At 37.6% G+C, this 13,051-nt stretch overlaps 1 protein-coding gene across 4 annotated transcripts in view; it reads right to left on the reverse strand.

Annotated features, from left to right (window-relative positions):
• The window catches only part of YAP1 (Yes1 associated transcriptional regulator), an 87,557-nt gene that overhangs the window by 68,498 nt on the left and 6,008 nt on the right, over positions 1–13,051 (reverse strand). The gene's annotated exons all lie outside the window — the stretch shown is intronic.

A 13,051-nucleotide genomic window follows, 5' to 3' on the forward strand; every position in this document is an offset into this window, starting at 1 on the left:
AAAAAATAAGCTAACTATACAACAAAAAACTAATGCACACTCCCCACAAAAAACCCAAACCAAAACTCATAACCCACCACACAACCAACAAGCTCCTCCTCTAAACCCCCAATCCCATTCAGTACATTCCAAGTGTAAACTAAGTACTTTCTGAAATAGAGGCTTGTTTTGACAAAAAAGTAAAACAAGATTCTGATGTCAGATGGAATGATTCCACACACATCTCTCTTTAGTGCCATCACTGATTTGAGCCTTAATTAACTTTCAGAAAGTGTCCACTTCCTCCTCCTCTGAGCAGTCACACCATGACCTGGATCAGAGAAAGAGTTTGGTTGAAAAAATATAATCCCAGAAAAAGCTGGTATATGGCTTCTAACATAACTACACAGTAACTATACACAGCTTCAGCTACCAGACCCAGAGAGGCTGCCTCAAACACAATCTATAAACAATGCTTGCTTTCACTCTTGAAACTCAACCTATTCTAACATCTTTAACCTCATTAGGCTCTGCTGTCTTCCCATGACTTTACTTATTCACATCCTATCTGACATGACAAGTTCAACAACTGAAAGAGAAAAATTAAGACTGACTGCATAATCAAGAATCAGGGAGTATCACTGCTGACAAAAGACCATCCCTATGTACCAGTGTGATGAGTTCACATTACAGCCACACTCTGGAATCAGATGAGAAGTCAGCACTGTAAGACTTCTTTCCAAAATCAAACTACATTATAAGACATGCTTTCCCAACAGAAATAGGCTTCTCTCTGTTCTATCTAGTTTCCTCTTCTCAGTTCTAGTTTGTTCAGAAACCCATAATTATAGTACACTGAGAGTACAAATATAGAAGATTATTTCATACACAAGGAGCAATTTCTTCTATTTTGCATAGGATTTCCTGCTATTATGACTTAGCACTCACCATACACATTTAAGAAACCATGTCATATGCTGACTGAAATGCAATTAATGCATTACACACCCAGTAACCCGTCAGAGCTCCATGAAATTTAAAAGCAATTGCATAAATATGATCACAACTGTAAGCAACAACCAAGAAAACTGATATATGTTAACCAGGTACTCTGGTACGGCAGATCCCTGGATGAATTACTGAATGCATACTACACTGTAGAGTACAGCACAGTCATTGGGAGAACTTACTCAATGTAAGATGGTCACAGGATATCACAACACAGGACTAAATTAAGCATATGAAACAGACCGTGAAAATAGGTTGACCCTGGTGGGCCACCAAAGCTGCGCTCTCCTCAGCTGGAGAGAAAATGTAACAAAAGGCTGGTGGGTTGAGGTAAGGACAAAGAGAGATCACTCACCAGTTACCATCACAGGCAAAACACGTGATGCCGGGAAACAAGTTTAATTTATTGCCAGTCAAATCAGAGTGGGATAATGAGAAATGAAAACAAAATCTAAAAAATGCCTTTACCCCACACTTCCTTTTCCCTAGGCTCAACTTCACTTCTAATTTCCCTGCTTTCTCCCTAACAGCAGTGCAGGGGGACAGAAAATGGGGGCTGCTGTCAGTAGACATGCTGTCTACTCAGGGGAAGCACCCCTGCTCCAGTGTGGGGTCTCTCCCATGGGATGCAGTCCTTCACTAAGAGCTCCAACATGAGCTCTACCCATAGGCTGTAGACTGCGCCTGTGTGGGTCCTCCCCACAGTGTGGGGTTCCCTTCAGGAACAGACTGCTCCAGTGTGGATGCCCCATGGGCTCAGAAGTCCTGCCAGCAAACCTGCTCCAGTGTGGGCTTCTCTTTCCATGGAGCCACAGGTTCTGACAGAAGCCTATTACAGTGTGGGCTTCCCACGGGGTCACAGCCTCCTTCAAGCATGCACCTGGTCTGGCATGAGGTCCTGCAGGGGTTGCACATAAATCTCTGCATCCCCATGGACCTCCACGGGCTGCAGGGGCACAACTGCCTCACCATGGGCCGCAGCAGGAGCTGCAGGGAAATCTCAGCTTCAGAGGATGGAGCACCTCCTGTCTCTCCTGCGCTGACCTTAGTATGTACAGAGCTGTTCCTCTCACATATTCTCACTCTTTCCTTCAGCTGTTGCTGTTCTGCAGCAGTTTTTCCCCCTTCTTCTTAAATTCCAGAAGAACTGCCTCTGTCACTGATGGGCTCGATCTTTGCCAGCTTCTTACAGACAGATGGCGTTGGCTCTGTGAGACATAGAGGAAGCTTCTAATAACTTCTCGAAGAAATCATTCCTATAGCTCCCCCTCTATCAAAATCCTGCTATGTAAATGCAATATAGCAGCTTCCTTAATTGCTTTTTTTTTAATCATAAGAAAATACCACCTAAAGAATAATTTTTTTTTTTTGGCTAGTAGAGAAACTTCTGCCCCTTTAATCATTGTGTCCACCAGGAGCTACATTATATATTCTGCTGTGCTGCAGAGAAATCATCTTATGAAAGATCATTTTAATGGGAGGAAGAGAGGATGTGGTATCCAACCTTGGAAGTTTTACAGACTTGGCTCAACAGGTCACTTCTGACCTGATTAAGCTTTAGCAACATTTGTGTGCTTTGAGAAGAAAGCTGGATGGATGACCAACTTTCACTAAGTACTAGGTTGGATAGATAATGACATTAATGGCTGTGAACTTGAGGGGAAAAACAGAGAATAAAAACCCAAACCATGTCTAGATCACTTGTTGATTCATGGTTCTTTGTACTTCCAGTCAACTTAAGACCTGAACAATGTTGAACTGTCTATGCAGAATCAATCAACCTTTACTGGTATGAGAAGAAAGCTTCCACTGAGCTAATTATGCAGGTGTTTTTCAGGCTCAGACAACTGTCCCTTATTATCTATTTACTAACTGCTACATTTGAAACAACTTATTCAATACCACAAAATCAGAGATGGTTGACAATCTTTAAAAAAGTCACAACTCTGGAGAGCCAAATACTTCTCTTTTGATTACTGAACTGTTGTGCTATATAGACATGCTGCATGACACAGAAAAAATATGATGTAAGCATCTGGTATTCAGATACTAGGAAGTAAAGTATAGTACAGGCAGAAATGGTTTTGTAGCAAAATTTTATAGAATATCAAATGACAGTTCCAAAGCATGGTTGAGATTGACATTGTTTCAGCATCACTGAAACAGAGTTTATAAAGAAACATAAGCAATCATCCAAATACACTGCCACTGCTCACTTCTTCAATCACATTTCCATTCAATGCAAGACCTACATACATTGAGTAGGTTCAGTACACCTGGTACATAATTTAGTACGTGTGTACTGTCATCCACAAAATACTTTGTTCCAGAAATTAATCTTGCTTGGGTATTTTAAAGCACATACGCATCATTTTATCATACCTGCAACACTTCCATTTGGTTGAAGCAGCTCCCAAATATAAGCCAGACACAAGTGCAGATGATCTTTCTCTTTCAAGGTGAATTCATCAACAGAAGTATTTGCATCTCAACATTTATACAGAAGGTTCCCCTTCTGCAGTCACAGTAGGCATTACACTTCAGAAACCAATGACGACAAGATTGAATTAGGAAAAGCAAGTATTTTTGGGTTTTATTAAAACAAACAAAAAGCAGCTACAGGATGTGGATAGGTCCTGATATGACACAAAGAAAAAGTTACCACTAAGAAACTATAAAGCAAACACACAGCATTAGGAAGGAGGAATCAGCAGCTCTTGCACCAGAGATGGGACTCATGCAAACTTCCACAAGAGTCTATACAGTGCAATCTATCCAAGTGAAAGCAGAAGCAGCACTGTAAGTTCCCCAGTGATACAAATTTACTTTTTGTTAACTGCTAACTGCAAAGAACTGGGGAGAAAAAACACGTATATAGAGCAAAAGGACAAGTGGCAGCACAAATAAATTGAGTACCTTTTAGATGGAAGGTTCAGAACAGTGAATGCTGCTAAACATTCCTAACCTTTCACTTGAAAAATAACAATAATTGCAAAACACATGACTTAAGGATCTGAAAAAGCTGTGTTGCAGGGATAACTGAAAAAAGCTTCTATTCCAGTAAGATCCAGCAGGTTAGGGCTCTTCAAATCTCAAAAGAAGCAGTTTCCAGGGGAAAAGACAACAATCTTGAACAGAACAAATATGTACCAACTGTTCATTGTCACACAGTAAGAACTGGGCACCACTGAATGCAGCTGATGGGAGCCAAGCTTAGTAGAGATGGAAGTTGCTTCTTCATGCAGCGGACAGACAACCAGTTAGACAGACTCTTTGCCAAAGCATGCAGCCAGTGCTAAAAGGGGCCTCAGGCAGAGACAACACAAGTCTTTGGGACAGTTGGAAGCCAGCAGAGTTCTCAGAGAAGAGTATTTGCTTGAAGAGTATATGCTTGCCCTGCTTAGTCTTTGCAAGAAATTTGCTCATCACCACTACTAGCAACAAGAGAGTTACCTGGACAGGCACCTGGACTCGGTTTAAATGGGGGCTTTCAAGTGATGCTGTTAACAAGCTCTCTTACAAGAGCAATGCTGGCAGGGCCAGCAGTTGCTAGGTTTTAAAACTGAGCATCTCGAACACCTCAAGAACAGCAAAAGGAGACTTAGGGAGGGAGAACAGCATAGCTACTTCTACTGCACCCCTACTGCCAGTACTGCTGGTTTTTATCTCCACTTCTATCACGTATCATCTTCTGATTTTTTTCCTTCACCTGATAATTTTAAGGATACTTCAGATCTGTTACTCAGAAAGATACCTCTATGATAAACAACACAACACTATCATGTGACTCTGCAGTTCAGCCTTGCTGTAGGATCCACCAGCAATAATCTAAAACACTGGGCATCAACATAAGCTAAACAGCCTAATAGCTTTGACAAATAAATGGTTTTTTCTTTCTTTAGCAGAAATATTGTCTCAAATGGTATACAAGATTCACACTAACCTAAATGAAAACCTACTAGTCCTAATGAAGTGCAAATGAAAGGACTGTATAAAGCACAGTGTGACAGCACCAGTTGTTACTGCACTGTCTGTATATATTAATTTAATACAACGTTTTGGAGTTTGCTTACAGGAATTTGCATCTTCTTTATTTTTCTACAACTTGCAAAACAGACAAGATTTTCAGCTGGAAGTCAAGAACAGAACTGCATTCTATGCAATAGAAGAACACCTTTTATCTAAAGTGTATCTTGCAGTTTGACTAGATGAAGAGACACAGTACGTGCATAAATGCCGGCATAAGGTAGTCGAGGCTGGAAAATTTTAATCAACGGCGGGTATGTAGATGAATGGTTACATTCAGTTTTTATATACCTCAGTAAAGTATTCTAAGGTCTGGTAAGTTCATGTCTCAGCTGCAGGTATCAGCAATAATAATCAAATGTATTTATCAGGAGAAATCAGAAGGAAGTCATGTAAGCTAGTTAAGAAGTAAAAGCACCACACAATAGCAAAATTTTAGGTTTGCTTATACCTTTCATACAAAGTTATAGGCAAATTATGCAAAGATCCTGGCAAAGTAAAAATCATCAACACCAGAATCTCCTATATTTCAAATATATTCCATACAATCATGCATGCACATTTGCATGCACAAAGCAAGAATCAACTGTTTCTTGCAAATATAAAAGACTTCTTCCCATAAACTGATTTACATAAATTTTATCCATGACAAAACCCAGCAATTTTCACTTCATTGCGACTCCCTCAACTATTGGGTAAGTTAGTTATTACCTTAGCTTGGAAACCACTTAAAATCTGGGATTCAGAGAGCAAGCATTTGAGGCCATTTGAAAAAGGTGAAGCTTGGCACAGACAGGAGCCTACACTTCTACTCCAACAAGGGCAAAGGAATCAGTTGAAGTTCATCCACAATCTCTGAGTTGCTCACCATCACAGCATAAACAGGATTCAAACTGTAGCTGTCAGCAAAAGCTACACAAATAGCTGCACCAGAGGGGAAAAAAAAAAAAAAAAGAAAAGCATCCTCCCCTTCTGCTTCCATGTTCCCAACTCCAATGCAACACTAAAACTGAAAGTTGGAAAATGTGTACCACAATGATGAAGCTGACTGATTGATTCTTTTTTCCTGGATACATTACCACATAAAACTGAAATTTAATTAATTAAGAAAACAATGAACTGTCCAAGTTCCTCAAAAAATTTGCATAACACAAAGCTGATGATGTCAGGACCCATCTGACAGTGCAATAAAAAATGGGGACAATTTTGAATTGCAAACAATTTTCAAAAGCATGTAATTAAGACTTTCTCTGACCTTGTTAACATGGATGCTAAAATGTTAATTCTTAACTAACTGTTTATGCTAAGGTCCGTTTCACATTTCTTCTTCCTTATGCCTAACCAATGTCTGAATTACCAGGATATTATTAAAAATCCAACAGATATTTTTCCTGTTAATAGTCATTACAGGAAGAATAAAGAGACAAAGCCAAACCCTCACAATCACTAAGATTAATAGTTCTAACACTACAAATCTGAAAGTTCCTGCCCACTGTTACTTACTAATTATTTGGTTCTAAAATCTTAGGTCTGCTTAGGTTTAGAATTAAAATCTCTTAAAAAGTGAAAACCTGAAATACCAGTTATGAAAGAGAATGTTTACTTCAGTCCAAATGTTATACTCACTGGCCAGAAGTGATATACACAGACAGAAATTAAGTATGCACATCTTTAGAGGCCAAAGGTATAAAAATGAAACACACTGATGATTACATAATTCTGTCAACAGCAGCATAACAAAAAGCTCTCAAAAATCTATCCATACGTGAACTAAAACACAGACAATTTTAGCTTAGTCAGCCTCCTGTATACAAAACCCTGTAATCACAGAATGTGCTACTAACCATTTTCACTGAAAACTGGAAGTATTTAAAATACTTCACTGTTAAATTACTACAATTCATCATTTCCCACAGACCATCAATGAAGTCAATAGACACCTAAACTCCAGTTACAGCACAGTATTACTTTTTTTTCTGCAAACATATTTTTCTTGTATATTAAAAAATAGCCTCTAAAGATGGCATAGAACAAACTTCAAAGCAACTTTGTCACAGCCTTTTGTGTATCAGATTACACCTTTTTCAGTATACATATTTCATATCCTTAACCCATGCAAAGCTGGCTGCTCTGAGAGTGACAAAAGTTCTGTAAATAAGAATCACTACTGAATTATATGTTCATTGGACACTTAGATCTATTAATCATATTAACTACACAAACAGCATAGTTAGCAAACAAAGGAAGAAATTTCTCTTTTTATTCTTCACCATTCTAAAGAGACTATATAAAATGTTGAAATCAAAGTAATTGCAGAGGACTTGCCAACCAAGCTTTTCAAATAAGTACAACAAATTAGCAAAAAATGAAAAGCAAGATCCAATAAGAAAATATGCCTGTGAGTTGCATTTATTTTCTTTATTCAAAGAATTCCATTTTGCCTATAAACCTATGATTCTATGCTTTATTCAGCCATAGACGTCTAACTTGATAACATACCCAGTAAAAGCAAAAAGTTGACTTGCAACAAGGGAATCAGAAAGGCAAAGGCAGCCTTGAAGCTGTAACACTGTTTAAACAGTGTAGTGCAGACTTCCAACAATAAATCAGACTTCTCAATAAATCAGAACTCACTGGAGATAAACTAGCAATAGTAAATGACCTTTATTTGACTTTCCTATAAAAGAATTTTGCAGAAAAAACCTGGCTTCACAACCTCAGTGTAATAATCAGTAACTACACTGAACCCCTAACACCGATCTAAGTTACCAAACAGCATGGCAGAGACTCAACAAAAGAGATCTGGTCTTTCACTGTGACGAAGCAAAGCCTCGTTAGCAAAATTAAAGCAAAGTCCAAGACTGTTTTCAAGGCAGCTTTGTCTCCTTAGCAACTGACATGACTGACAGGCAGTACACTGGTAAAAGTCTTACTTTACAAGGCAGCTTTGTATTATTACCTTGACTTAACCAGCAATTTAGAATACTTGCCTGAAACACAGCCTGAAGTAACTTAGTTAAAAGCCAAATAAAACAGCAACAGAGTGAATCCCAGAAAACAGACTCCAAGAAGGACTTCAGGAGGCCATGAAACAGCAACACAGCTTAGTCATGACTTACAAAAACTTTTGTTCTCCAAATAAAACTCCAGTTTCATTTAGCAAAAAGCAGCTATGAGGTACTGGTTTTGTATTAAAAACAAATTTCCCCCATGCTGTAGATTCCTATTTAAATGCTTAAAAGAAAATATAGTTCATCTGGTAAATTTCCCAATAGAGCCTAACATCAAAATCAGGTTTAGCAAACTGTTTGGGGGACAGTGTCCAATAATATATGTTAATATTATCTGTTAACATTCCAATACAACATTTCCCCAAGAATTTGTTTCCCATCACAGTAACCCCCATGCTGTTAAATTTCCCCGAGACACAATTCTGTCATTCTCTTGGGCCAACTACATGGTACCCTGCTGGTGTCTCAGGGGCACTTACCAGAGGACTGTTACTCACAGAAATCTGCTGTACATTTCCTGCACTCACCCAAGTGAAATTTTCTTCAGAATTTACATGAGAAACTGATTAAGGTAAATATCAGCGTTTACATAATCACTCACAGCTTGTTGCCAGGGGAAGAGAAAAAAAAAAAAAAAAAAAAAAGAAAAAAACCACACCTTAAAAAATGGAACATTTACTCAAATAGCAAAAGCCAGTAAGTTCCACCCACCATTATTGAGTTTTACTGAGGTATATGAGAAATGTACAAACAATAAATGCAAGTATGTTAGAATGTATAAAAACACAAGGTCACAAATTAAGAACTGAATTAATTAAGAACTGAACAGCTATCATTTTTAAAAGGTTAAACTAAATCTAATTACATCATCTGAATTTGTTCCCAGCTATGAAGATAAACACAGGCAGTGCTCTGGCCACATATAAAAAGAAGACAAACATCTCTAGTTTTGGATGACAGATCTCTATTGCTGCTTACCTCATTTTTGTTGGTTTTTTTTTTTTTATTTTGGTTGGTTGCAAAGGAGAGGTGTCTAGTCTTAGTCAAGATTGCTTGTAACTCAGGCTCATTTTAACAGTTAATCTTGCACCTTAGCCCTGAGCAACATCTCTTGCTCTCCTGGGCATCAGCCCCTAACTGCTTACGTCCAGTGCTTCCATCCGATATGCGAAAACGTGTCTTTGAGAGCAACAGGAACTCTCCTTTAATTTTATGTGTGACTTAATTTAGGTCCTGCCATTCAATATTTCAGCACTCCCAATGCTAATAAGTTACTTTCTCTGAGGGTTTAGTCTAAAACCAGAGAGTGAAAAATCGAATTTGCTTGCTGTGTCAGCTTTTAAAAATTTGCAGCTGTTATGCCACAACTGCAGAGGAAAATTGAGCAAAGTAGAAATGGTGGCTTTACATTTCAAATTTTAAAGCTACTGTTATTTTTTCTTTTACGGGAGGAGAAAGATAAGAGAGTAAGAGATGAATCTTGCAAAAGTGGTTATGATTTTACCCAAACATGCCACTGATCAGTTCAACAGCATTTAACCATTAGAAGTTTCTTTCAAAAATATGGTGCAGTTGTGCTCAGTCTTACATTCATGGGCATTTTCAAATTAACATTATTTTATTATTTTAGTGCTTTCTGTCAAGCAGGAATTTTCATCATGTGACTGAGGGGTTAAGACTACCCTATGCTACAAGCCAGATGACTACTAAAAACCCCACTACTGTAATTCATTGCCATCTTCCCCATACAGAAAAAAAAATAAAAAGCAAAAAGTAAAAAAATCCAGGAGACTCATCTTGATTTATATCAAATTGCTGTTTGTCTTTAGAAGTCAGGTCCTCAGAAAACAGTAGTTCCATAGCAGTGTAATTACATCCATAGTGCTTAATGCTACAACTCTAACTCAAATATAACCAGATTAAATATTTAATAAGTAGAATTGCAGAAGCGTCTTTTTTAAAACATGAAATTGTGATTAAACCTGTATTTGAATACTCTTTTTATTACTAATCGGGGATACTTTAGTATTTTTAATTATAAAAGACTGGTTAAGAATTGGTCACAATTACAGCTTTCAGCATAATAAAAAGTTTTCAGATCACCAATAAGATAAAATTGATCTCCAATTTGATTCAGGAGATAGGAAAGCAGCGCTACAAAGCAGTATGAGATACCTAAAGCATAAAAACCCAAAATCAGACACTATGAAGCACATAGACTATTTTTATGAGAGGGGTGCGAAAGACAAAACCTGTGGGAAGATGAAAGGTTCAGATCAACAACTAATTTAAAAAAAAATCCTCAGAGAGAATTTAATGCTTAACCGCCAACCAGGTGCCACAGATACTGTATTTTCGCCAGTTCTATTTTCTTCTGAAGATAATAAATGTCAATATGCTCATAAATTAAAAAAAAAATACATTAGTGAAAACCATGAGATATGTTTTTGGTTTACCTGAAATTATATCTAACTGCTTTTTGGAATAGTCTTATAAAATCACCTTGTACAGCAGGGTACTGAATGCATAGATAGCGCTATTTGACCAAATACAAGACAATGTGTGCCACTGTCTCCACTGATGTCCAGTCTCAAATAAGGCATCTTTGCCCTTATTCTTCCTCAGCCCTTTCAAAGATACTGAAACCTTCAGTAGAATTGCAAATTTGAAATAGCTTGTGTTATTGTTCTTTCATAGGACTCTTCAAAGTAAGAGGTAGAAGGAAAAATATACACTTAGTAGTACTGTGACTGTCTTTCCTTAAATTGTCAAAAATATACCACAGCAAGCTTTCCTTTGAAAGTGTTTTAAATACTGTTTTTCCTTCAGCTGTGTTGTGAAACTGACAGTGACCACAGTACCATTTTTTTCATGGCTTTTTCTAGGGAGATTTTTGATCTTTTGAGTATTTTCTTACACAGTCAAATCAATATATAAAAATGCAACTAACTTGATATATTACAAATATAATTTTGCATACAAAGATCTTCAAAAGTGGAGAAGCCCATGAAAAGCATTGGGTACAGTTTTGGCTTCCACCAATACTGCTATTTTGCTGACCACCTTGCCTGAACTATAGAATTATAAACAGAAGAAGTCATATTGATGACTCTGAATATGCACTTCCACACTAAATTAAGGTATTCAATAAAATATGCAATTGCGGTTGCAGTTTTTCAAATGAACACCTTTTGTCCTTGAAAACTAAGATTACTTTGGTAGGATGGGGAGACCGAGGGGAGCAAAGGATATTGGTGTAGTGGGTAGTACCAGTCAGGGGTAAAAACAGGATGCAAGGGAAATTTAACAGCATCACTGAATATTTTTCATGTCTAACATGAGGAAATAAAAAAAACAAAACCCAACAAACCAAACAAAACCCTCCCAAAAAATTAGCAACAAACTTCCCTGTTGTCTTAAAATGAGTTAGTTTCATAACATCCAAAGCCATACCTCTGTATGGCGTACATGAGAAACGTGTAACAGCAATTTTTTTTTCTGCCAGATGGATAAACACCTCAAACACACCCACAAATACTAATGAAAACCACCTTGGCCTCCTTCAGGAAGTCATTCAACACTTCACAGAAAAAATAGGAAGTTGTTGATAAACTGCTTGCAAGAACTACTTCCTGTAGGAAAAATAATTACAAGACTTGTTTGTTAAAACCACGACACTGGACTATCAGTTAACTTCTCCTCTCACTACAACAAGAGACGAGGTATTACACAAGCTCTGTGAGAATTAAAGTGATAACTCTAATTTAAAATGATACAAGAGTAATTCTAAAACCGAGCAAAATTTGTTTTTTTCTTTCTGCAAGCTGTTGTCTGCTACTCCCACTGTACATTATCTTTTGCCTTGAGAGCGATCCCCTATCTCTCTGCACAGTTCACCGAAATGTCAAGCAGCAGCTGGCTAACAGGAAGTGGTTAAAAAGCAATGCAATTGACATCACCACACAAACCAAGCTCGGCTTTTTTACTGTATGTTTAAGAATGGGCTAAAGCTACCGCACACCAGTGAGAGATGACTCAGATGTGACCACTTACTAACCAGGCAAGTCTTAACTTATGAGCTCCACTGAAGGAGCAGTATCAATAAAAAATAGTTTTACCAGCTGTACAGTAAGCAGGCCTTAACCACCGCTCAAAATCATCGCTAAGGGAAAATTAAACTCAGTAGTACTACTCATAACAGTGAGATGAATGCTAATGAGTGGAATTCTGGCAAATCATATGTTGGGCATTCATACATAAGGGGGTCTATTTATCCAGATGACAGACGAATTTACAAGAATAGCTCTGGTTCAAACCCTATAGTACTGCTCTCACCTTCTTTTAATATGTATGGATACATGGGGTGTGTATATAAAATATCTGGCCAAACAACTCTGCACATCTCTCTCTATATACATACACACAGAGATGATTAAGTATTTTCTCTCCCATACACACTATTTTCATTTCTTTGCACAAATTACTATGTCACAGTGCGTGACCCACTCATTAGTGGAAGTGACTGTAATTCCAGAGTGTATTAAGTATGGTACTCAATTTTGTATTATTCTCTTTGCACTGTAGCATATTATGATAACTATAACCATAAGGCTTACTGACATCTGGAAAAAATCTAATATTGTTACCTATTCTGCAAAGATCTTTCTAGAGTCTGATTACCAGACCGTTCATGGAGTGGCTACAGAACAGAGAAACTGGAAACAAAGAGTGAAGCAGCCAATCAAGAAAAAAAGCTGAACACTTGGAAGAGACACTAAAAATCTGCATACGGAGAAAGGAACCACATTAAAGGTATTTAGAATCTGAAATCTTAGTACTCACACTTCAAGCAAATGTTTAAGGTATAACCAGGCAAAATGTGAATTGCAGCAGACTTGCATCTGTGAGATAGAACTTACCACTCATCACTGAAAAAAACCTTAGTATACAAACTTGCTACTCAAAACTAGTCTTAAATTTCTTTGGGTTTCCTACACATACAGAGCAAACATTGTGCTAGTACTTTA

Source organism: Poecile atricapillus, chromosome 1 (assembly GCF_030490865.1).
Source record: "Poecile atricapillus isolate bPoeAtr1 chromosome 1, bPoeAtr1.hap1, whole genome shotgun sequence".
NCBI lineage: Eukaryota > Metazoa > Chordata > Aves > Passeriformes > Paridae > Poecile > Poecile atricapillus.